This window comes from Loxodonta africana, chromosome 2, assembly GCF_030014295.1.
Source record: "Loxodonta africana isolate mLoxAfr1 chromosome 2, mLoxAfr1.hap2, whole genome shotgun sequence".
In the NCBI taxonomy this organism is placed as follows: Eukaryota; Metazoa; Chordata; class Mammalia; order Proboscidea; family Elephantidae; genus Loxodonta; species Loxodonta africana.
Window position 1 is genome coordinate 231,899,924 of NC_087343.1, and position 25,426 is coordinate 231,925,349.

The 25,426-nt window shown below is 38.6% G+C and overlaps 1 non-coding gene across 1 annotated transcript; it reads right to left on the minus strand.

The window, feature by feature from the left end:
* Positions 1-5,768: 5,768 nt before the first annotated feature.
* On the minus strand, positions 5,769-5,872 carry LOC111748339 (U6 spliceosomal RNA). The gene has a single exon (XR_002784098.2). It is a non-coding gene; the product is annotated as a U6 spliceosomal RNA (small nuclear RNA).
* Between the last annotated feature and the right edge of the window lie 19,554 nt (positions 5,873-25,426).

The window sequence follows — 25,426 nt, forward strand, 5'->3', positions numbered from 1 at the left end:
AGATGGTGGCTTCATAGAATGAGTTGGGTAGTATTCCGTCATTTTCTATGCTTTGGAATACCTTTAGCAGTAGTGGTGTTAACTCTTCTCTGAAAGTTTGGTAGAACTCTGCAGTGAAGCCGTCCGGGCCAGGGCTTTGTTTTGTTGGGAGTTTTTTGATTACCATTTCAATCTCTTTTTTTGTTATGGGTCTATTTAGTTGTTCTACTTTTGAATGCGTTAGTTTAGGTAGGTAGTGTTTTTCCAGGAATTCATCCATTTCTTCTAGGTTTTCAAATTTGTTAGAGTACAATTTTTCATAATAATCTGAAATGATTCTTTTAATTTCATTTAGTTCTGTTGTGATGTGGTCCTTTTCATTTCGTATTCGGGTTATTTGTTTCCTTTCCTGTATTTCTTTAGTCAGTCTAGCCAATGGTTTATCAATTTTGTTAATTTTTTCAAAGAACCAGCTTTTGGCTTTGTTAATTCTTTTGATTGTTTTTCTGTTCTCTAATTGATTTAGTTCAGCTCTAATTTTTATTATTTGTTTTCTTCTGGTGCCTGATGGATTCTTTTGTTGCTCAGTTTCTATTTGTTCAAGTTGTAGGGACAGTTCTCTGATTTTGGCTCTTTCTTCTTTTTGTATGTGTGCATTTATTGATATAAATTGGCCTCTGAGCACTGCTCTGCTGTGTCCCAGAGGTTTTGATAGGAAGTATTTTCATTCTCGTTGTATTCTATGAATTTCCTTATTTCCTCCTTGATGTCTTCTATAACCCAGTCTTTTTTCAGGAGAGTATTGTTCATTTTCCAAGTATTTGATTTCTTTTCCCTAGTTTTTCTGTTATTGATCTCTAGTTTTATTGCCTTGTGTTCTGAGAAGATGCTTTGTAATATTTCGATGTTTTGGACTCTGCAAAGGTTTGTTTTATGACCTAATATGTGGTCTATTCTAGAGAATGTTCCATGTGCGCTAGAAAAAAAAAGTATATTTTGTAGCAGTTGGGTGGAGAGTTCTGTATAAGTCAATGAGGTCAAGTTGGTTGATTGTTGTAATTAGATCTTCCGTGTCTTTGTTGAGCTTCTTACTGGATGTCCTGTCCTTCTCCGAAAGTGGTGTGTTGAAGTCTCCTACTATAATTGTGGAGGTGTCTATCTCGCTTTTCAGTTCTGTTAAAATTTGATTTATGTATCTTGCAGCCCTGTCATTGGGTGCATAAATATTTAATATGGTTATGTCTTCCTGATCAATTGTCCCTTTTATCATTATATAGTGTTCTTCTTTATCCTTTATGGTGGATTTAAGTCTAAAGTCTATTTTGTCAGAAATTAATATTGCTACTCCTCTTCTTTTTTGCTTATTGTTTGCTTGATATACTTTTTTCCATCCTTTGAGTTTTAGTTTGTTTGTGTCTCTAAGTCTAAGGTGTGTCTCTTGTAGGCAGCATATAGATGGATCGTGTTTCTTTATCCGGTCTGTGACTCTCTGTCTCTTTATTGGTGCATTTAGTCCATTTACATTCAGGGTAATTATAGATAAATAAGTTTTTAGTGCTGTCATTTTGATGCCTTTTTATGTGTGTTGTTGACAATTTCATTTTTCCACATACTTTTTTGTGCTGAGGCGTTTTTCTTAGTAAATTGTGAGATCCTCATTTTCATAGTGCTTGACTTTATGTTAGTTGAGTCGTTACGTTTTTCTTGGTTTTTATCTTGAGTTATAGAGTTGTTACACCTTTTTGTGGTTACCTTATTATTTACCCCTATTTTTCTAAGTAAAAACCTAATTTGTATTGTTCTATATCGCCTTGTATCACTCTCCATATGGCAGTTCAATGTCTCCTGTATTTAGTCCCTCTTTTTGATTATTGTGATCTTTTACCTATTGACTTCCATGATTCCCTGTTATGTGTATTTATTTTTTTTTAATTAATCTTAATTTGTTTGTTTTTGTGATTTCCCTATTTGAGTTGATATCAGGACATTCTGTTTTGTGACCTTGTGTTGTGCTGATATCTGATATTATTGGTTCTCTGACCAAACAATATCCTTTAGTATTTCTTGTAGCTTTGTTTTGGTTTTTGCAAATTCTCTAAACTTGTGTTTATCTGTAAATATCTTAATTTCTCCTTCATATTTCAGAGAGAGTTTTGCTGGATATATGATCCTTGGCCTGCAGTTTTTCTCCTTCAGTGTTCTGTATATGTCGTCCCATTCCCTTCTTGCCTGCATGGTTTCTGCTGAGTAGTCAGAACATATTCTTATTGATTCTCCCTTGAAGGAAACCTTTCTTTTCTCCCTGGCTGCTTTTAAAATTTTCTGTTTATCTTTGGTTTTGGTGAGTTTGATGATAATATGTCTTGGTGTTTTTCTTTTTGTATCAATCTTAAATGGGGTTCGATGAGCATCTTGGATAGATATCCTTTCGTCTTTCATGATGTCAGGGAAGTTTTCTGTCAGGAGTTCTTCAACTATTTTCTCTGTGTTTTCTGTCCTCCCTCCCTGTTCTGGGACTCCAATCACCCGCAGGTTATCCTTCTTGATAGAGTCCCACATAATTCTTAGGGTTTCTTCATTTTTTTAAATTCTTTTATCCGATTTTTTTTCAGCTATGTTGGTGTTGATTCCCTGGTCCTCCAGATGTCCCAGTCTGCATTCTAATTGCTCGAGTCTGCTCCTCTGGCTTCCTAGTGCGTTGTCTAATTGTGTAATTTTATTGTTAATCTTTTGGATTTCTACATATTGTCTCTCTATGGATTCTTGCAACTTATTAATTTTTCCAGTATGTTATTGAATAATCTTTTTGAGTTCTTCAAAAGTTTTATCAGTGTGTTCCTTGGCTTTTTCTGCAGTTATCCTAATTTCATTTGTGATATCATTAAGCATTCTGTAAATTAGTTTTTTATATTCTGTATCTGATAATTCCAAGATTGTATCTTCATTTGGGAAAGGTTTTGATTCTTTTGTTTGGGGGGTTGGAGAAGCTGTCATGGTCTGCTTCTTTAAGTGGTTTGATATGGATTGTTGTCTCCGAGCCATCACTGGGAAACTAGTTTTTCCAGAAAATCCGCTGCGTCCAGTCCAAATCCCTGCGGGACGCTTCCCCGGCTCGGATGCTGCTCTTTCTGCTCCAAGACCAGTCACTGCCTCCCGGGGACTTCTCCTACCGGCTGTGTCCCACGCCGCCCGTGGAACCGGCTGGTCCCCCTCCCGGGGTTAGTTCAGGAGGGTGGAGCAGGTCTCTGTGCTTGTGCCGTACCTGACTGGTATGCTGGCTCCAGGCTCTGGAAACAATCGCTGCTTCCCCGTATTAGTTTGTTCTCCATCTCTAAACCTGTGTTTGTTGTTCAGGGTTCGTAGATTGTTATGTATGTGATCGATTCACTTGTTTTTCCGTGTCTTTGTTGTAAGAGGGATCCGAGGTAGCGTCTGCCTAGTCCGCCATCTTGGCTCCGCCCCTTTAGTATTTCTTGTAGTTTTGGTTTGGTTTTTACGAATTCCCTCTTCTTGTGTTTATCTGGAAATGTCTTAATTTTACCTTCATATTTAAGAAATGGTTTTGATGGATATATGATTCTTGGCAGGCAATTTTTCTCCTTCAATTTTTAAATATGTCATCCCATTGCCTTCTTGCCTGCATGGTTTCTGCCGAGTAGTCTGACCTTTTTCTTATTGGTTCTCCTTTGTAGGTGACTTTTCTTTTATCCCTTGCTGCTCTTATAATTGTCTCTTTATCTTTGGTTTTGGCAACCTTGTTTGTAATATGTCTTGGTGACTTTCTTTTAAGATCTACCTTTTGTGGAGTTCAATGAGCATCTTGGATAGATATCTTCTCATCTTTCAAAATATCAGGGAAGTTTTCTGCCAACAAATCCTCCGCAATTTTCTGTGTATTTTCTGTTATCCCTCCCTGTTCTGGTACTCCAATCACTTGTAGGTTATTTCTCTTGATAGAGTCCCACATGATTATTAAGGTTTCTTCATTTTTTTTTTTTTTAGTTCTTTTATCTGATTTTTCTTCAAATATATTAGTGCCAAGCAATTCATCTTCAAGTTCAGAAATTCTAGCTTCTACTTGCCCAATTCTGCTCCTCTGACTTTTTATCGAGTTGTCTAATTCTGTAATTTTATTGTTAATCTTCTGAATTTCTGATTGCTGTCTATGGATTTTTCCAGCTTATTAAACTTTTCATTATGTTCCTGAATAATCTTTCTGATTTCTTTAGTTGCTTTATCTGTGTGTTCCTTGGCATGTTCTGCGTATTGCCTCATTTCCTTCCTGATGTCTTGAAGGGTTCTGTAGATTGAACTTTTGTGCTCTGCATCTGGTAATTCCAGGAATGCACTTTCATCTAAAAGATCCCTGGTTTCTTTGTTTTGAGAGCCTGTTGAGGTGATCATGGCCTGTTTCTTTATGTGACTTGATATAGACTGTTGTCTCCGAGCCATCTATAAGTTATTGTATTAGTTTATGCTTGCTTACTGTGTTGTAGCTGCTTGCTTTGCTTTGTTTTGATATACCCCTATGGGTTGCTTGAGTGAACTTGCTTGATTATTTTCGCCTTTTTTTGGAGCTCTGGTGTCCTGTCCCCAGCTGGCTAGAGCTGTTATCAGGTATATCAGTCTAGGAGTCCATTCAGTTTTCTTGTATGAATTCAGCTCAGGTTTCCAGGTAGCTGATATCAAGTGTGTGGTACAGGCTCTGTCCTACTGCCTCAGGGGGGCAGGGGTAATTGCATATATAACCATATCTGATTGCAGCAGCGGTCACACTCTGAACAAGGCAGGGGGCTGAGAAACGACCCCCAAGTGTCTATGAGGAAAATGCGTCTCTGTTCCCTAGAGCGTTCTGGTGGGTGGGCTCTGTAGAGGGACGATGGGCACCCAAAGTTTTTGTTGTAAGGACTGGGAGGTACCAGTTTTCCCTGGACCCCTGTCGTGTGTGGCTGTGCGACCTGAGTGGAGCCACCGGTACTTAGGTCCCTGTTGTGGGTAGGTGAGGACCTTATTTAATAGGCAAAGGAATGTCAAACGTCAAACACCCACCTCTCCACCTCATGGCTGAAATGGTTGGAGTTTGCCAACAAGGGCCTATTCTCCTGAAATAGGCCCACACAGGTCCGTGCAGAAGGGAAAGGTGCTCAAGGTCCACGGACAGTTTATGCCTGGACAGGAGCCACTTCTGTCCTGAGCTCCCCCAGTTAATGGAGCTAGCAGATTATCTTTTCCCTCCAGTTGCAAATTTTTTCCTTCCCCAAGGCTGGGAGGATGGCTCTAGGTGCTCACCAGGGTCTATCTCAGGCCTAGGGATTCAGCAGCTGAAGCCAACTTGGGGGGAGGCTCAGTAAAATATACGCAAGTAATTAGCTTTTGCTGGGAGCACGCAGCTCTCCTCAGGCTCCGGAGGTGTGAGTGGGCTGTGTGGCTGGCTGCTTTTCCCTGAGGAAACTGTGGCGGAACGTTAGTACCAGCCCACTGCCGCCGCCGCTCTGGGAATGGTTCCTCACGATTCAGGTCCAGTAACTTCTCTCCACTTCTGAGTGGTCACTTCCTTCTCCTCCTTCTCAGTTCATTGTCTACCTTGCCTTTGATGCTCAGGGCTCCCAGCTTGTCACAAATATACTCTTTTCACTTGTTTTTTGGGGTCTTTGTTGTAAAGAGGGCTCCATGGAAGCGTCTGTCTATTCTGCCATGTTGGCTCCACCTCCTATAAATTTCTGTATAAGAAATTAACTTGAGCTGTAAACTTTTATCTAAAGCATGATAAAATAATAAAAATAATATATAAAAATGTGGAATGCTTCATGGATTTGTGTGTCATTCTTTTTTGGGGACAATACTGATCTTTTCTGTATCATTCCACTTTAATATATGCATGGCTTAAGGGAGCACTCTCTCTATTTTTAAATTTAACTTGTGTTTCATTTCTGTAAAACATACACAGATGCTAGGAACTTGTTAAACTTAAATTGTAATAGCCACAACTCATACAGGCCCTTCTTTCTCATAATTTGTTTTGGCATAGCATGAAATAATTGACTAGGGGGATATGGACAATTTGGAAGTCAAAACTCTCCACGAGATGGAAGGTATGCTTTTTGTATGTTTTTATTTTTTGTTGATAAAAATGAGGGTTTTAAATTGTCAAGGTACGAATAGAATGTCAACCTTCATTTCACAATTTTTATTGATAATTTAAGTTTTATGACAATTTCATCATATTTTTTATGATTAGAAATTTTGTCCCTTACCTTAGTTAATTGACCTATGAAGATGGAAGGAGTTTTGTGCCCAGGAAACCCCACGCATATGATTTTCTGTATAGTCAATTGAAAACCAAGATGACATTAACTGTTTCATTAGTCCTTTATTTGTTTCCCCAATTATACAGATTAAACTTGAACAATAAAATGTTTGAAATCATGACCAGAAATTAAGTTTATGCTTAGGGTACGGGTTGATGTAAAGGAGATAATTATTAAAAGAATTACATGAGATTTGAATACCTAAAATTAAGGCCATTGGGATAAAAAAAAAATTGGATAGACAGGAGGAAATGTACACAATACTTTGCATAATCTAGAGAACTGATTGACTACAGTTGGTAAGAAAATAAAACGGAAATCTAAATTGACTCCAAAGTGTTCGATTTGTTTAATTTGGCAAATGTATTTTACAGTGTAGAGGTTAAATGTGTGGGCAGTCTCTTTAGGTCCCAGCTCCAATATTCATTAGCTGTGATACTTCTCTTAAGAGGTTGTGGGGTAATTAAATAAGATATGACAAGTCTCAGGTAAGTCCTCATTAAAAGTTATCTATTTTCATTGTTCATTGAGATGGAGAATACAGGAGCAGATTCAAGTAAGAAAGGCAATTGAAGGTTTTCACAAGTTTCATTGAGAACGTCCTTGGGATAGTAATGTAGAAATGTCTGATACAAAATTTAATAGACAGGCTTGTTGTTGTTAGGTGTCGTCGACCAGATTCTGATTCATAGCGACCCTATGCACAACAGAACAAAACACTGCCTAGTCCTGCACCATCCTCACAATTGTTGCTGTGCTTGTGCCCTTTATTGCAACCACTGTGTCACTCTATTTCTTTGGGGGTCTTCCTCTTTTTTGCTGACCCTCTATTTTATCAAGCTTGATGTTCTTCTCTAGTGACTCATCCCTCTTGATAACATGTCCAAAGTATGTTAAAAGGCTGCTAAAAGTGGTGTTCAATAAACAAATGGGCCTTTGGATATTTATCCAGCCTTGTCAGTCAGAAATATGGTGAATTACTTTGGTCCTTATCTAGCTGTCAACAAGCTACCATTTGGGTGTCTCAGATAAGAAAAAGAAAATTGAGTAATAGAAGAGATCAAAGACATAACAAAAAATTCCTAGATCAAACAAGAACGAAAATACATCATACCAAAACTTTTGGGACACAGCAAAGGCAGTGTTCAGAGATCAATTTATAGCAATAGATGCACACATCAAAAGAGAATGGACAAAATCCAAATATTAGCTACACAACTCAAACAAATAGAAAGAGAACAGCAAAAGAAGCACACAGTCACCAGAAGAAAGGAAATAATAAAGATCAGAAAAGAAATAAATGAAATAGAAAGAATCAACAAAACCAAAAGCTGCTTCTTTGAAAGGATCAACAAAATCAAGAAATTATTGGCCAAACTGACAAAAGAGGAACAGGAGAGGGTGCATATAACCCAAATAAAAAATGAAATGGGGGACATTATAACAGACTCGACCGAAACAAAAAGGATCATAACTAATACTATGAAAAACTGTCGTTGTTAGGTGCCATCGAGTCTGTTCCAACTCATAGCGACCCTATGCACAACAGAATGAAACACTGCCTGGTCGTGAGCCATCCTTACAATCATTGTTATGCTTGAGCTCGTTGTTGCAGCCACTGTGTTAATCCACCTCGTTGAGGGTCCTCCTCTTTTCCATTGACCCTATGCTCTGCCAAGCATCATGTCCTTCTCCAGGGACTGATCCCTCCTGACATGTCCAAAGTGTGTAAGACACAGTCTCGCCATTCTTGCTTCTAAGGAGCGTTCTGGTTGTACTTCTTCGAAGACAGATTTTTTCGTTCTTCTGGCAGTCCATGGTATATTCAATATATTCGCCAACACCACAATTCAAAGGCGTCAATTCTTCTCCAGTCTTCCTTATTCATTGTCCAGTTTTCACATGCATTTGATGTGATTGAAAATACCATGGCTTGGGTCAGGCGCACCTTAGTATTCAAGGTGACATCTTTAAAGAGGTCCTTTGCAGCACATTTACCCAATGCAATGTATCTTCCGATTTCTTGACTGCTGCTTCCATGGCTGTTGATTGTGGATCCAAGTAAAATGAAATCCTTGACTACTTCAATCTTTTCTCCATTTATCATAATATTGTTTATTGGTCCAGTTGTGAGGATTTTTGTTTTCTTTATGTTGATGCGTAATCCGTACCGAAGGCTGTGGCCTCTGATCTTCATTAGTAGGTGCTTCAAGTCCTCTTCACTGTCAGCAAGCAAGGTTGTGTCATCTACATAACACAGGTTGTTAATGAGTCTTCCTCCAGTCCTGATGCCCCGTTCTTCTTCATATAGTCCAGCTTCTCAGATTATTTGCTCAGCATACAGATTGAATAGATATGGTGAAAGAATACAACCCTGATGCACACCTTTCCTGACTTTAAACGAATCATTATCCCCTTGTTCTGTCGGAACAACAGCCTCTTGATCTCTGTAAAGGTTCCTCATGAGCACAATTAAGTGTTCTGGAACTCCCATTATTTGCAATGTTATTAAAAAAAAAAAACTATACTCCAATAAATTTGAAAACCTAGGAGTGGACAAATTTCTAGAAACACACTAACTACCCAAACTTAAGTTGAAAATCTGAACGAACCTGTAACAAGGGAAGAGATTGAAAAGGTAATAAAAACAATACCCAACGAAAAAAAAGCACTGGCCCAGATGGCTTCACTGGAGAATTCCACCAAATAGTCAGAGAAGAGCTTACACCAGTACTACTCAAACTATTTCAACACATTGAAAGGAAAGGATACTTCCAAATTTATTCTACTAAGCCAGCATAACCCTGATATGAAAACCAGGCAAAGTCATCACACACAAAAAAAGAAAATTACAGACCAATATCTCTCATGAGTATAGATGCAAGAAGTCTCAACAAAACTCTAGTCAATAGAATTCAGAATCAGATTAAAAAAATAATGCACCACAACCAAGTGCGATTAGTATCAGGTATGCAAAGATGGTTCAACATTAGAAAATCAATGTAATCCACCACATAAACAAAATAAAAGAATCACATGATCATCTCCATTGAAGCAGAAAAGGCATTCAAAAAAGTCCAACACTCATTCCTGATAAAAACTCTCAATAAATTAGGTATAGAAGGGAAATTCCTCAACATAATAAAGGGTATCTACACAAAACAAACAGCCAACATCATTCTTAATGGACAGAGGCTAAAAACTTTCTCCTTGAGAACAGAACAAGGCAAGTTTGCCCCATACCACCACTCCTATTTAACATTGTGCTGGAAATCCTAGCTAGATCAATAAGGCAAGAAACAGAAATAAAGGGCATCTAAATTGGTAAGGAAGATGTAAAACTGTACCTATTTGTGTATGGTATGATACTGTATATAGAAAACCCGAAAGATTTCACAAGAAAATTACTGAAACTAATAGATTTAGCAGAATGCAGGAAACAAGATAGACACACAAAAATCAGTTGGATTCCTATACACTAATAAAGATAATTATGAAAAGGAAAACACCACCATTTATAATAAAAAAAAAATTTTTATTATTATTATAATAGCCCCGAAAAAAAAAAAAAAGGAATAAATCTAACCAGGGACGTAACAAACTTATACAAAGAAAACTACAAAACACTATTGCAAGAAACTAAAGAAGACCTACATAAATGGAAAAACATGCTGTGCTCATGGATAGGTGGACTCAGCATTGTGAAATTGTCAATTCTACCTAAAGCAATCTACAAATACAATGCAATCCCTATCCAAATACCAACAGCATTCTTTAAAGAGATGGAAAAACTAATCACTAACTTTATATGTAAAGGGAAGAGGCCCTGGATAAGGGCCATGGAAGAAGAAGAAGAAAGAAGGGAGACTTGCAATACCTGACCTCAGAACCTACTGTATAACTATGGTAGTCAAAACAGCCTGGTGCTAGTACAATGACAGCTAAATCAGCCAGTGGAGCTGTCATGGATTGAATTATGTCCCCCCAAAAATCTGTGTATCAACTTGGTTAAGCTATGTGTGGTTGTCCTCCATTTTGTGATTGTAATTTTATGTTGAGAGGATTAGGGTGGAATTGTAACACCATCCTTACTCAGGTCACCTCTCTGATTCAAGGTAAAGGGAGTTTCCCTGGGGTATGGCCTGCATCGCCTTTTATCTCTCAAGAGATAAAAGGAAGGGGAAGTAAGCAGAGTTGGGGACCTCATACCACCTAGAAAGAAGCACCAGGAGCAGAGCGTGTCCTCTGGACACAGGGTCCGTGTGCCTGAGAAGCTTCTTAACCAGGGGAAGATTGAGGACAAGGACCTTCCTCCAGAGCCAACAGAGAAAGCCTTCCCCTGGAGCCAACACCCTGAATTTGGACTTGTAACATACTAGACTATGAGAAAATAAATTTCTCTTTGTTAAAGCCATCCACTTGTGGTATTTCTGTTACGGCAGCATTAGATGACTAAGACAGGAGCAGAATTGAGAGCCCAGATATAAGTGCATCCACCTACAGTCACCTGATCTTTGACAAGGGCCCAAAATCCAACAAATGGGGAAAAGACATCTTTTTAACAAATGGTGCTTGCAAAACTGGATGTCCATCAGCAAAAAAATGAAATAGGACTCATACCTCACACCATACACAAAAACTAATTCAAAATGGATCAAAGACCTAAATATTAAACAGAAACAATAAAAATCCTAGAAGAAAAAATAGAGTTAATGCTAGTGGCCTTAATACATAGTAGAAATAGGTTACAAACCATAATTAACAATACACAAACACCAGAAGGTAAGCTAGATAACTGGGATCTTTTAAAAATGAAACACTTATGCCCATCAAAAGACTTTGCTAAAAGTAAAAAGAAAATCTACAGATTAGAAAAAAGTTTTTGGCTGTGACAAATCCAAGAAAGGTCTAATCTCTGAAATCTACAGGAAAATCCTCTACAATAAAAAGATAAATAATCCAATTAAAAGATGGGAAAAGAATATGAACAGATATTTCACCAAAGAAGACATTCAGGTGGCTAACAGACACATAAGAAAATGCTCCCAATCACTAGCCATCAGAAAAATGCAAATCAAAACCAAAATGAAACACCATCTCACCCCAGTATTACTGGCAGAAAAAAAAAAAATCAGAAAATAACAAATTTTGGAGAGGCTGTGGGGAGTTTTAACTCATACACTGCTGGTGGGAATGCAAAATGGTACAGCCATTTTGGAAAACAATAAGGCACTTCCTTAAAAAGCTGGAAATAGAAATACCATATGATCCAGCTATCCTACTTCTAGGAATATATGCTAGGGAAATAAGCACCATCACATGAATAGACGTACGCACTCCCATGTTCATTGCAGCATTGTTCACAATAACAAAAAGATGGAAACAACCTAGGTGCCCATCAAGAGATGAATGGCTGAACGAACTGTGGTACATACACACAATGGAGTGCTGTGCAATGATAAAGAGCAATAATGAACCTCTGAACCATCTCACAACATGGATTAAGCTGGAAGGCATTATGCTGAGTGAAATAAGTCAATCAAAAAAGGACAACTGTCGTGTGAGACTACTACTATAAAAATTCATGGAAATGTTTACACACAAAAAGAAATAATCTTTGATGGTTATGAGGGTGGGGAGGAATGGGGTTGGAAAAACACTAAATAGACAATAGATAAGTGGTAACTTTGTGAAGGGTAAGACAGTACACAATACTGGGGAAGCCAGAACAACTTGTCCGAGGCAAGGTCATGGAAGCTCCACAGACACATCCAAACTCCCTGAGGGACCCAATTGCTGGACTGAGGGCTGTGGGGACCATGGTCTTGGTGAACATCTAGCTCAATTGCCATAACATAGTTTATAAAATAAATATCCTACATCCTACTTTGGTGAGTCGATTCTGGGTGGACTTTGGTGAGTAGCGTCAAAGGTCTTAAAAGCTTGCAAGCGGCTGTCTAAGATACTCTGCTGGATTCACCCTTTCTGGAGCAAGAGAAAATGAAAAAACCAAAATCAAGGGAATGATTTGTCCAAAGGACTATTGGACCACAAGTAGCACAGCCTCCACCAGACTAAGTCCAACACAACTAGATGGTGCCTGGGCTACCACCACCAACTGCTCTGACAGGAATCACAATAGTGGGTCCCAGACAGAGCTGGAGAAAAATGTAGAAGAAAATTCTAACAAACAAAAAAAAAAGAATTCTAAAAAGACCCGACTTACTGATCTGACAGAGACTGAAGAAACCCCGAGAGTATGACCCCTGAACTCAGTACAGAAGTCACTCCTGAAGTTCACCCTTCAGCCAAAGGTTGGACAGGCCCATAATGCAAAATGAGCCTAAATGAGCATACCAGCTCAGGGGCAAGGAGGAGAAGGCAGGAGGGAATAGGAAAGCTGGTAACAGGGAACTCAAGGTTGAGAAGGGGAGAGTGTTGACATGCTGTGGGGTTGGCAGCCAATGTCACAAAACAATATGTGCATTAAGGTTTAATGAGGATCTTATTTGCTCTATAAATCTTTATCTAAACTACAATAAAAAAGTTTATTAAAAGAAAGATCTTGAATTCTTTTTCTTTTTTGCCGAGACCCACATAGCTTCTTATTTATTTACTTTTTTAACATTTTATTGTTGTCTAGGTGAAAGTTTACAGCTCAAATTAGTTTCCCAATTTATACAAGCTTGTTTCATGACATTGGTTGCAAACCCTTAAATATGTCAACCCTCTCCCCCTATTCCTCCCTGTGTTCCTTGTGTCCATTTGCCCAGCTTTCCTGCTCCTTCCTTCCTTCTGGACTTTGTTTTTGGGCAAATTCTGTCCTTTAGGTCTCATATAGTTGTCTGTTCTGAAGTGTACATTCCTTACTGGTGTTATCGTTGATTTTATAGGCCTGTCGATTGTATGACTATAATGTGATCTCTGGGAGTGATTTCAGTTTCAAGTTTGAAGAGTGTCAGAGGGTCATAGTCTCAAGCGTTCCACCAGTCTCTATCAACCCAGTAAGTCTTTGAATTTTGTTCTACATTTCTCTCCCACTCTGTCTGTGACCTACTATTGTGGTCCCTGTCAGAGTGATCAGTAGTGGTAGCCAGGAGCCACATAGTTCCTCTGGTCTCTGTCTAGTGGAGGTTGTGGTCCGTTAATCCTGTATTTCCTTGAGCCTTTGGTTTTCTTCATTCTTCTTTGCTCCAGATAGGAAGAGATGAGTTGTTATATCTTAGGTGGCCACTTGAAAGCTTTGAAGACCCCAGTCACTAATTACCCAGGTAGGATGTAGAACATCATCTGTATGGATTAGGATATGCCAATTGACCTAGATGGCCCCTGAGACTATGGTCCCTAGCCCTCAAGCCCAGTATCTCAGTCTCGAAGGTGTGTGGTTATGGCTAATAAGTTTTCACGAGCATGTGCCTGGTGTGCACTCTTGCATACATGGGTATATTTGTGGCATGTACACATACATATGCATGTAGGTGTACTTTCATACATCCTATATCCCCTGTTCAGCTTACATATCTACCTATGTATATGCTTGTACATTAATGCTTGTTGTTATTGATGTCACATGATTGAGTATGTATTAGTATTTACTGTCGTTGCTTTTTGCTCCTGCATACCTTTCAGAGTCTTTGTTCACCTTGATTATGTTGTGCTGACTTCCCTCATTTTTGTATTATCTCTCCCATCACCAAAGTTAGTATGAGTCTACTATCTAGTTAGTGGTTTTCCCTGCTCCTCCTCACGTCCCTGGTAACCATCAAAGAATGTTTCTGTCTGTATGAAAACCTTTTCTTGACTTTTTGTAATAGGGGCCTCATACAATATTTATCCTTTTTGATTAACTTACTTTACTCTGCATAATGTCCTCCAGGTTCATCTATGTTGTATGAAGTTTCGTGGATTTGCTGTTATACTTTAATGTTGTTTAGTATTCCATTGTGTGTATGTATCACAGTTTGTTTATCCATTCATCCATTGATGGGCACTTCGGCTGCTTCCATGTTTTTGCTACTGTAAATAATGCTGCAGTGAACATGTGTGTGATATGCATGTTCATGTCACGGCTCTTATTTCTCTACTAGGTATGCCTAGGAGTGGGATTGCTAAATCATATGGTATTTCTATTTCTAGCTTCTTAAGGAAGCACCATACTGTTTTCCATAATGGTTATAACATTTTATATTCCCACCAGCAGTCTCTGAGCGTTCCAATCTCCCCAAAGCCTCTCCAGCATAAGTTGTTTTCTGTTTTTTTGGTCAGTGCTACTATTACCAGTGTGAGACGGTATCTCATTGTTGTTTTGATTTGTATGTCTGTAATGGCTAATTATCATCAGCATCTCTGCACATATTTGTTGGCTGTCTGGATGTCTCTTTGGTAAAATGGCTGTTTGTGTTTTTACCTATTTTTTAATTGTCTTTTTGTTTTTGAGTTGTTGGAGTTTTCTGTAAATTTTAGAGATTAAACCCTGTCAGATACGTATTGCCTACTAGTTATGCATTTTGGATTGAAGCCTGACAGACACAAAGAGTTACAGTAATTTTTAGCCATTTTCTTTTCAAATATTACTTCTGCCTTGTTATTTCCTTTCCTTCTGGGGTTTTCATCGAGTATATGTTAAAATCTCCTGTTTCTTACTCTCCTTTTTTTCTTATTTTCAATTATCTATTTTTCCATGCCCTTGTAAACTTCATTCTAAATAATGTCTTCTAATTTATTTTTCAATTTATTCATCCTCTCTTCTACTGTATTGCGTCTGCTGTTAAACCCACCCACTGAACTTTTAACTTTTAACATCTAACGTCTTCATCTTTGTATTTTTTCAAGTTCTTTTTATCTTTCTTTTTAGTGATCTCACCTTGTTATCTCATATGACAGGTTATTTTTGGTTGAATCCCAGGCATTATATTAAAATATTATATTCATAGTGACCCTATAGGACAGAGTAGAACTGCCCCATAGCATTTTCAAGGAGCAGCTCATGGATTTGAACTGACGATCTTTTGGTTAGCAGCCGAGCTCTTAACCACTGTGCCACCAAGGTTTCATACAAATAATTTAAATAATTTAAGACTAACAGTCAAATGTTTTTCCAGGAAGGATTTACATTTGCTTCTGGCAGATAGGTTGAAATTGTAGAAATTATAGATAAGCTTACCACAGAGATACAAATACTGTGACTCTGGTTTCAGTTCCTCTGAAAGCTAGTCTATTTTTGGTTAAACATTGCTCCTTTGCATGCTCTGCCCTCCAATTTTTGTCTCTTAACATGCAGTCATTATCTCTCCGCATCATCTCACCTGCCTTTTCTTCACAGAATCTACATACTCATCCCAAGGAAATGTGGATGTGTATGATAGGCTAAACTTGCTGGCTTGCTTTCCTCTGGATCTTGGCCCCACGATTCTGATGCTTTCAACGTAATTAAAATATTTTATTCATTTTGGCTATTCCCATGTGATTTCTAGACCTAATGAAAATCAAATACAAATGCCTGGCCACCTGTTTCGTGTCCCTCATTAAGAGACATGGAAGATTTCATCTGTGCAGCACACATAAATAATGTTCATATGTACATCACTAAGTCCAAATCCAGGCCACATCTGTAATTCAGCTCTGAGCTCACCAACTAACCGTTGTTTTCTAATATGAGAAAGTTGTGTGTAACACAGGTAGTAATACAAAGGAATAAGGGGAGATTGCACAATAAATGTTGCTGGAGAAACTGATTAACTCTTTAGGAAAAAATTAAAGTCAAGTGCTTACACACTGCCATAAAATTGGTTGGTATTTAAATATCTAAATTTTTAAATAGAGAAAATACAGTAATAAAAAGAGTGTGATTTAAATGATGGTCAGGGTTATTTTATATTACATGCTTTACTTTAAAGAACAATTTCTATCATGTGCAGCTCTTTGTCTTTTTCTGATAGTAAAGAGAAAATCTTCACATTTCCCTCTTCTCAGAGATAAACACTGCTACTATTTTAGTATGCATGCACCCAATTTATTTCACTGTATTAAAAAAAAACTTCAAATAAGTATGTATAATGTATTTCTATCATGTTAGACACTTCTGATTATTTTCTGATTTAACTAGATTATAAAAATGATATTCAATTGCTTTGTTTAAGTTGAAACAATACATATATTTCACTTTGAACTGATTCATAATTACAGAACAATGACATAGATAAGAGAAGAAAGCTTATGTCATAAAAATATTATATACATATAGATAGATATAGATACGAAGCCCTGGTGACACAGTGGTTAAAGCTAGGACTAATCTACCAGCTGCTGCTTGGAAAACCTATGGGGCAGTTCTACTCTGTCCTATAGGGTCCCTAAGAGCTGGAATCAACTTTACTGTAGTGGGTTTCATTGCCATCGAGTCAGTCCTGACTCGTAACAACCGTACAGGATAGAGTAGAACTGCCCCATAGGGTTTCCAAGGAGTGGCTGGTGGATTTGAACTGCTGACCTTTTGGTTAATAGCCAAGGTCTTAACCACTATGCAACCAGGGCTCCCCACATGTCTGTCAGTTTTTATGTTGTGGTGGCTTGTGTGTTGCTATGATGCTGAAAGCTATGGCACTGGTATTTCAAATACGAGCAGGGTCACCTGCGGTGGACCGTGGTGTTTCAGTGGAGCTTCCAGACATTGGAAACCCTCGATGGTACAGTGGTTAAGAGCTATGGCTGCTAACCAAAAGGCTGGCAGTTCGAATCCACCAGCCCTGGAAACCCTGTGGGGAAGCTCTGTTCTATCCCATAGGGTAACTATGAGTCGGAATTGACTTGACGGCATTGGTTTTTTCTTCGGTTTCCAGAATAAGACAGACTAGAAAGAAGGACCTGGTGGTATGTTCTTGAGTATATCCCACTGCAATTTAGAAACCATCTCACGAATAGATTTGACTCAGCGAACACTAATGATCGAAGACCAGAAGAGCTGTGGAATGATATCAAGGGCATCATACATGAAGAAAGTAAAAGGTCATTAAAAAGAGAGGGAAGAAAGAAAAGACCAGAATGGCTGCCATAAGAGACTCTGAAACTTGCTCTTGAATGCAGCATAGCTAAAACAAAAGGGAGAAATGATGACGTAAAAGAGCTGAATGGAAGGTTTCAGAGGGCAACTCGAGAATACAAAGAATTATAATGAAATATGCAAAGACTTAGAGTTAGAAAACCAAAAGGGAAGAACACAGTGTTTCTCAAGCTGAAAGAACTGAAGAAAAAATCCAAGCCTGGGGTTGCAAAATTGAGGAATTCTACAGGAAAAGTATTAAAGGATGCAGGAAGCATCAAAAGAAGATGGAAGGAATACACAAGTCATTGTCTCAAAAAAAAAAAAAAGTCAACATTCAACCATTACAGGAGGTAGCAAGTAGTATATGATCAAGAACCAATGGTACTGAAGAAGTCCAAGCTACGCTGAAGGCATTGGTGAAAAACAAACCTCCAGGAATTGACAGAATACCAACTGAGATATTTCAATGAACAGATGCAGTGGTGGAGGTGCTCACTCTTCTACATCAAGAAATTTGGAAGACAGCTTCCTGGCCAACCAACTGGAAGAGATTCATATCTGTGCCCATTCCAGAGAAAGGTGATCGAACAGAATGCAGAAATTAGTGAACAATATCCTTAATATCATAAACAAATAAAATTTTGCTGAAGATCTTTCAAAAGTGGTTGCAGCAGTACATCAACAGGGAATTGCCAGAAGTTCAAGCCAGATTCAGAAGAGAATGTGGAAGGAGGGATATCATTGCTGATGTCTGATGAATCTTGGCTGAAACAGAGAATACCAGAAAGTGTGTTCTATTGACTGTGCAAAGATACTTGACTATGTGGATCTTGACAAATTTGGATAATATTGTGAAAATCAGAGTTCTAGAACTACTTAATTGTGCTCATGAGGAACCTGTATGTAGAGACAATCTTTTCAACGCAAGGGAATATAGTGTGTTAAGTCAGGAAAGGTGTGAGTCACGGTTACATCCTTTCACCACACTTATTCAACCTGTATGCTGAAAAAATAATCCGGGAAGCTGGACTATATGAAGGACACAACATCAGGCCTGGAAGAAGACTCATTAACAACCCGTGATATGCAAATAACACAACCTTGCTTGCTGAAAGTGAAGAAGACTTGAAGCACTTACTGATGAAGATCAAAGATTACAGCTTTCAGTATGGATTACACTGCAACATAAAGAAAACAAAAATTCTCACAACTGGACCAGTAAGCAATATATAATGATAAAAGGAGAAAAGATTGAAGTAGTCCAGAATTTAATTTTACCTGGATCCACAATCAACGCCCATGGAGCTGCCATCAGGGAATCAAAGGATGTGTTGCATAGGCAAATCTTCTGCAAAAGACCTCTTTTAAAGTGTTGAAAAGCAAAGATGTCACTTTGAGGACTAAGATGTGCCTGACCCAAGCCATGGTATTTTCAATCATTTCATATGCATGAGAAACCTGGACAATGAATAAAGAAGACCTAAGAAGAATTGACTCTTTTGAATTATGGTGCTGGCAAAAAATATTGAATATACCATGGACTTCCAGAAGGAAGAACAAATCTGTCCCGGGAAGAGGTATAGTCGGAATGCTCCTTAGAAGCAAAGATGACAAAACTTTGGACATGTTATTAGGAGGGACCATTCCCTGGAGAAGGACATCATGTTTGGTAAAGAAGAGGGCCCATGAAAAAGAGAAGATCGTCAATGAGATGGATTGACACAGTGCCTGTAGCAATGGGCTCAAGCATAACAAGGATTGGGAGGATGGCACAGGACTGGGCAGTGTTTCTGTTTGTTGTATGTAGGATTGTTATGAGTTGGAACTGACTCGCACCATCTAACAACAACAACAACACATATATGTGTTGTAGCTTACTGTCCTTTGAGCAAAATCTAATCACGTGTACATCCGTGATTCCATAAGGTTATCCCAATCAGAGAACAGGATGTACTTTGCTAATCAGGGAGATCAGATCTCTCACTAGCTCTCTGGGTCACGTGTCAGCCCTAGCCCTGGGGCAGCAGGCGGAAGTGTCCTGGCACCCATCTGGGGCTCCTGTCCCACTGAGCTCGATTTAGGCAGGGGCCATGCAGATGCCGTGGAGCCACCGGAGGGTGATTCCCCTCTGATGCTGGTGCCCAAATCAGCTTGGTCACCCTCTATGTGACAACAGGACCCAAGGCTGGCTCCTACCATGGCGATGGCTGGCAAGATGCTCGGGCTGGGGCAGGCCAGTCTGGAAGATGGGAAGAGGGGAGATGGGAAAGGCAGGCAGGGAAGAAGGAAGAGAAGGGAGCTGGCAAGCAGGACCGAGAGGCAACCGACTGGATCATGAGTTCGCGCCCTGGTGGGTGGGAGCCCCGCCTGGCTCCAGAACACGGGTGTAGAGCACGCAGGACTGGAGGCAGCAGCTGAGCCATAGTTTTTGTGTGTGTGTGTGCTGTCTCTCAGAGCTGTGGCAGCTGTGGCTACTTCATGCGTCGGAGGCCACACCAGTGACCGTCCTGCATTCCTCTCTGTGTGTTGTCCGCACAAAGTCTAAATCACATAATGTTCTATTTCACAGAACACGTTGTGGAGGTTAAGGGATGCATACATACATATATATGTATGTATATATGTATGTATATATGTATATGTAGGAAACCATGGTGGCGTAGTGGTTAAGTACCACAGCTGGTAACCAAGAGGTCGGCAATTCGAATCCACCAGGCGCCCCTTGGAAACTCTATGGGGCAGTTCTACTGTGTCCTATAGGGTTGCTATGAGTTGGAATCCACTCGAAGGCAGTGGGTTTATATATATATACACACACACACCCGCACATATATATATACCTCCAAAGTGTTCTTTAATCATGAATGAATTATGAGCTACAGCTACTCTTTACATAGGAAAGCATAGAACAAATAAACCATGGGAATTAAAAATGTGCATTCTTGAAACACTGCCTTGCAAAATGCACTTAAGCAATCAAAGAGGTCCGAAGAGTTCAAGCAATCCTATTGACAGCCTGATCTTAACTTTTTTTTCAACAGGTCTGACTCCTCTTCTAAAAATAAATGGACATTTAAAATGGATTTGTATGCACAAACAGGCCGAGTGACTAAAGAGTGCATAGACTGAGTTATCTAATTGATGAGTGGTTGTAAGTTTTATAGGTAATTAATTCTCAGGGAGAGCTAACCTACCCACTTTGGCTGGTCTGAGGTCTAGGGAATAATCTTCCATCGGCCTTCTGGGGCTGCAGGTTTTGGTTGGCAGCAGATTTTAGGAGCAGAGTTAAGTTATATAAGCCACTGATATGGAGAATTGGTGGGCAGCTTTATTGGTCACGTTGCTGTGAAAGAAAGTCTCAGAGCATTTCCTAAGTCATTCAGCAGCGATTGGAAGAATCTGTTCCCTCAAACAAGGCTTTGTTGTGCCAGCTTTGGAGGAGCCTGAGTGAGTTGATCTCAGGACTGATCTATTTTTCCTTCCATAAACAAGCTGTTTCTCCCAGCTGTGGCCATGCCTCCAACTTTTGTTCATCATTAAATTTTGACTCTGGAAATATCCTTGATTTGAATTATCTGGCCTGTCTGTCCTATCCTGGTCTAGATTTTTGATGTTTTTTTGTCCCATCTCTGATTATTTTTTTATTCTTATGCCTTTCTCTGGCTATATCTACATATTAAGTCATTGCAATTATTAGAATAAACTGTCTATGTAGTGCATTTTTTAAGTATAAATTTGTATATTTAAGAATTAGTTCATAGGCTCTGGAGAGGTTGTTGACATTTTGTGATGTTAAATTTACTCACCTGTGAAATGAAGGTACTATCTGTTCTAATTTGCAGGTTGTTGTGATGAATACATGCGGTAATACACTGCAAAGCACCTTGAGTTCATTTAAGTACTCTTCATATGATAGTATCTCTTAGTGTAACACCCATTTTTGTTGGTATTTTTAAAAATGATTTATACATTCTTTAAATTGTTTTAGCTGATCCTTGTGTGTGTGTGTGTGTGTGTGTGTGTGTGTGCACGCAGGTATTTGTGAGAGAAGGAAATAGCTAACTAAATAGATAAGTCTAGGATTTTTCATTTTTTAACATGGTAAAGTTATGAACAAGAGTATTTTATTTACTTATTTTCCTTTTCAGGAGTGAAAGTAATAATAGTGCTTTTACAAGATATATAAAAGTACATCAAAATAGACCACATTAGAAGTTGTATAAAAAAAAATAACAAGCATGGGGGTAGCAAAAATTGGAGTCTGAAACATGACTTAAACTATAGATCTTTGATATTTATGATTGGTGGGCCACAAATGAGAAGTTAAGATATTTCAGGCGTTAATAAAAACAGAGAAAAATGAAATAAATTTTATGTAGTGAATATTTACAAAAATTTGTTGCAACCCTCTTCTAAGCATTTCTAAATACACATGTGCGTCTTTCAGGAACTGATACAAATATTCTGTTGAATCTTACGAACAAGAGCTCTGAGGAAAAAAATGTATGGGGATTATAATGAGACAATCCTGGAAGGGGAAGGGAAGGTGATTATTGATTTTGTTTTGGAAGGAGAAAAGTATCACCTTTTCTTATTTTACAGTGTAAACCCAGCCTATTTGCCTGGTAAAGTTTGAGCCTATATCTCTACATTACAACTTGATGACTCCTGTTGATGTTTTACCAAACATCATGCAAGATCCTTCCCAGGTATGATCTTACCTTCCCTTGGAGGAGATTTGTTATTGAAAACCCTATGGAGCACTGTTCTGCTCTGACACACATGGGGTCTCCATTAGTCAGAGTCAACTTAATGGCAACCGGTAACTCTATTTATGCAATTATAACTAATTATGGCAACTTGAATTACTTCTTAATTTTTTATCCATCCACAGATTCTACATATGTTTATTCAGTTTATGTTATTTACACTCCCCTCTCCACAACCCTGTATCTTTTGTTCAACTGAAATCTCTAACCTTTCATTTCAAATCTTCCCATTCTTCATATACCAGCTTAATAACTTACTTCATCAATACCGCAGCTCAAAATGTTTCACCTTTTTTTTAGAATTTTTGTAGTACCTTTTGCCTATACCCCACTACCTTACTACCCTGAATATGACTTCTACTGTATGTATGTATATGTGTGTGTTGTGTTATTCCTGACTTGCAAATATTCACAATGTATTTCAAAGTAATACATAATAATTGAATGTATATATGTATATATTTATACTGAATGTACATATATGCATATCTATACACATATACATAAAAACATACATACATACATACATGTACTGGAGCTACGGTGGCTCAGTGGTTAAGAGCTCAGCTGCTAACCAAAAGGTCGGCAGTCTGAATCCACCAGCACGATCTGGACAGCAGGAAGCATCTAAGACCAGCTTCGTGTTTTCCTGTGGCTGTTCTTGGACAATCTGCTTTATTTACACTCACTTCAAATCTGAAGCTATTATGTCATAATGGAACTCCAATGTCATTGTGTTCAAACTCCTGCATTAGAAAGAATGGGCTTAATATACAAATCTCAAAATGTCGGTATAATTTTCTTTATTTTTAAGATTACTCTGAAGATGAGGAACTATGCTTAGAGGCTAACTTGTCAAAATTCTAAGCTGAATTTTGCCCTAGGCACCCCTGCTGCCAGAGTCCTAAGACTTCCAGAACATATTATTTCAATTACTCCCTTTGAGTAAATTTGTTGTCGTTAGTTGCCGTCGAGTTAGCCCCCATCTCCCAGTTCCACCATGCACGAAGAGACTGAACCATTGTGGTCCATAAGGTTTTCACTGGCTGGTGTTTGCAAGTAGATCACCAGGCCTTTCTTCCTAGTCTGCCTTTGTCTGGATGCTCCACTGACACGTGTTCAGTAATTTAGCAACATGCAAGGCTCCACTGGCTGATGGCGGTGACTGTGTGTGAGGCGCAGTGGCCAGGAACTGAACAGGGTCTCCTGCATGGAAGGTGAGAATTTTACCGCTGAACTACCACTATCCCACAGTAAACTAGGGAAGGTGGGAAGGTTAAATCTTAGATAGTGCAATGCTCAGTTAGTGCTTAAGGGCAGAAAAAAATTTTAAAAAGAAGAACAAAAAACTTCCCTGTCTGTCTCTCACCAGTGAGTCAATTTTATGCAGTTCATCAAATGTGCTGACCTTGCCTTTCCAGATGGATCCTCCTTGGACATCCCACTCTTTCCTCCAAAAAGACCACAAACGGATCTGTTTTTTTCCTGTTGATATTCTCCAAAACTCTTTTTCTTTGTCATAGATCATCTCCCTAAAGAGGTTAGTGGCTGGTGCATAAATATGAGTAATAGTCACATTAACTGGCCTTCCTTGTATACTTATGTGTATTGTTCTATGACCGACAGTATTGTATTTCAGGATAGACCTTGAAATGTTCTTTTTGACAGTGAATGCTATGCCCTTGCCCTTCAATTTGTCCTTCCCAACATAGTAGATCATATGATGATCTGATTCAAAATGGCCAATACTAGTTCATTTTAGATCATTAATGCCTAGGATATATATCTTCAAGCTTATTCATTGGAAATACTTTTTTCAACAACATAAAGAGTGACTATACATGTGAACCTTGCTGGATGGAATACACAGAATCTAATCGACTAAATCTGTGGAAAGAGATGATGGAGAAGCTAAATATCATCAGTCAGAACAAGGTTAGGGGCTGACTGTGGAACAGACCATCAAGACTTCCTATGCAAGTTCAAAATGAGGCTGAAGAAAATTAAAACAAGTTCACAAGAGCCAAAGTATGATCTTGAGTATATCCTACCAGAATTTGTTGACCATCTCAAAAATAGATTTGAAACACTGAACACTAATGACAAAAGGCCAGAATAGTGTAGAATGATATCAAGGACATCATACATGAAGAAAATAAAAGGTCATGAAAAAGACAGAAAAAAAAAAGGCCAAAATGGATGTCAGAAGAGACTCTGAAACTTGCTCTTGAACATCAGGTAGCTAAAGCAGACAGAAGAGATGATAAAGTAAAAGAGCTGAACAGAAGATTTCAAACAGTGGCTCAAGAAGACAAAGTATTATAATGAAATGTGCAGAGACCTGGAGATAGAAAATACAAAGAGAAGAACATGCTTGGCATCTCTCAAGCTGAAAGAAGTAAAGAAAAAAATTCAAGCCTCATGTTACAATATTGAAGACACAGGAAGCATCAAAAGAAGACACAGGAAACATCTGAAATTCTTCTCTGATGCTGACTTAGATCTATGGATTTCTAAGCCTGAATTGCATGTGTCTAAAGAATCAGCAAATATAACTCAATTTCTCAGCATTACATATCAAAGTAAGCTGTTGCTGTGGCTTAGAAAATTCTTGGTAAACAATGGGCTGATGCTATAGCATTTTCCGAGGGAAAGTGGGCAGAATTGTTCTCCGATCAGGCCATTCCTTGTTTGACTAGTCCACTTGGGTGATTGGCACATTTTACCCAAGATTTTGCTGAGACATTATTACAGCGACTCCACCTTCACATTATGACTAGAGCTCTCTAGCCTTAACAGCTTCTTTCCATCCATGAGTATTTCCTATCACAGTAGTAGAAGTAATATACTCATATAACAACAGGGACTGCGAGAACATAACTCCGCTTTCACTGAGAAAATTGCTACCTCAAAGCTGTTCTAAGGAAGAGATGAAATTTAGGATTTACTGATTGCAATGTACAGGTTGTGATTTCTATTCTAAATTGTTTCAAGAACTCACAAGAGAGGAAGGGGTGGAACAAGTGCGACCAGGAGAGGTGGTTGCAATTTGGGGATCTAGGGAATATGGACTCATAAAAATAGGGCTACTTAATACACAGTTTTTCTCTTGTGAGTGGCAGTTCAGCAAAGCTGTGGAGGATTACCTAGGAAATCTCTACAAGACTTAAGATCCCTGCATCTCAGATATCATATTAATCATTTCACAACCGAGAAGGGTAAAACTTTCCTTTTATACAAAATCGGTTATGTACAGCAGTAATTTTTATAAGTAACAGTTAATTGCCAGGTTTTTATCTAATATTTCCTACATCTAGTGGTTGGGTTTT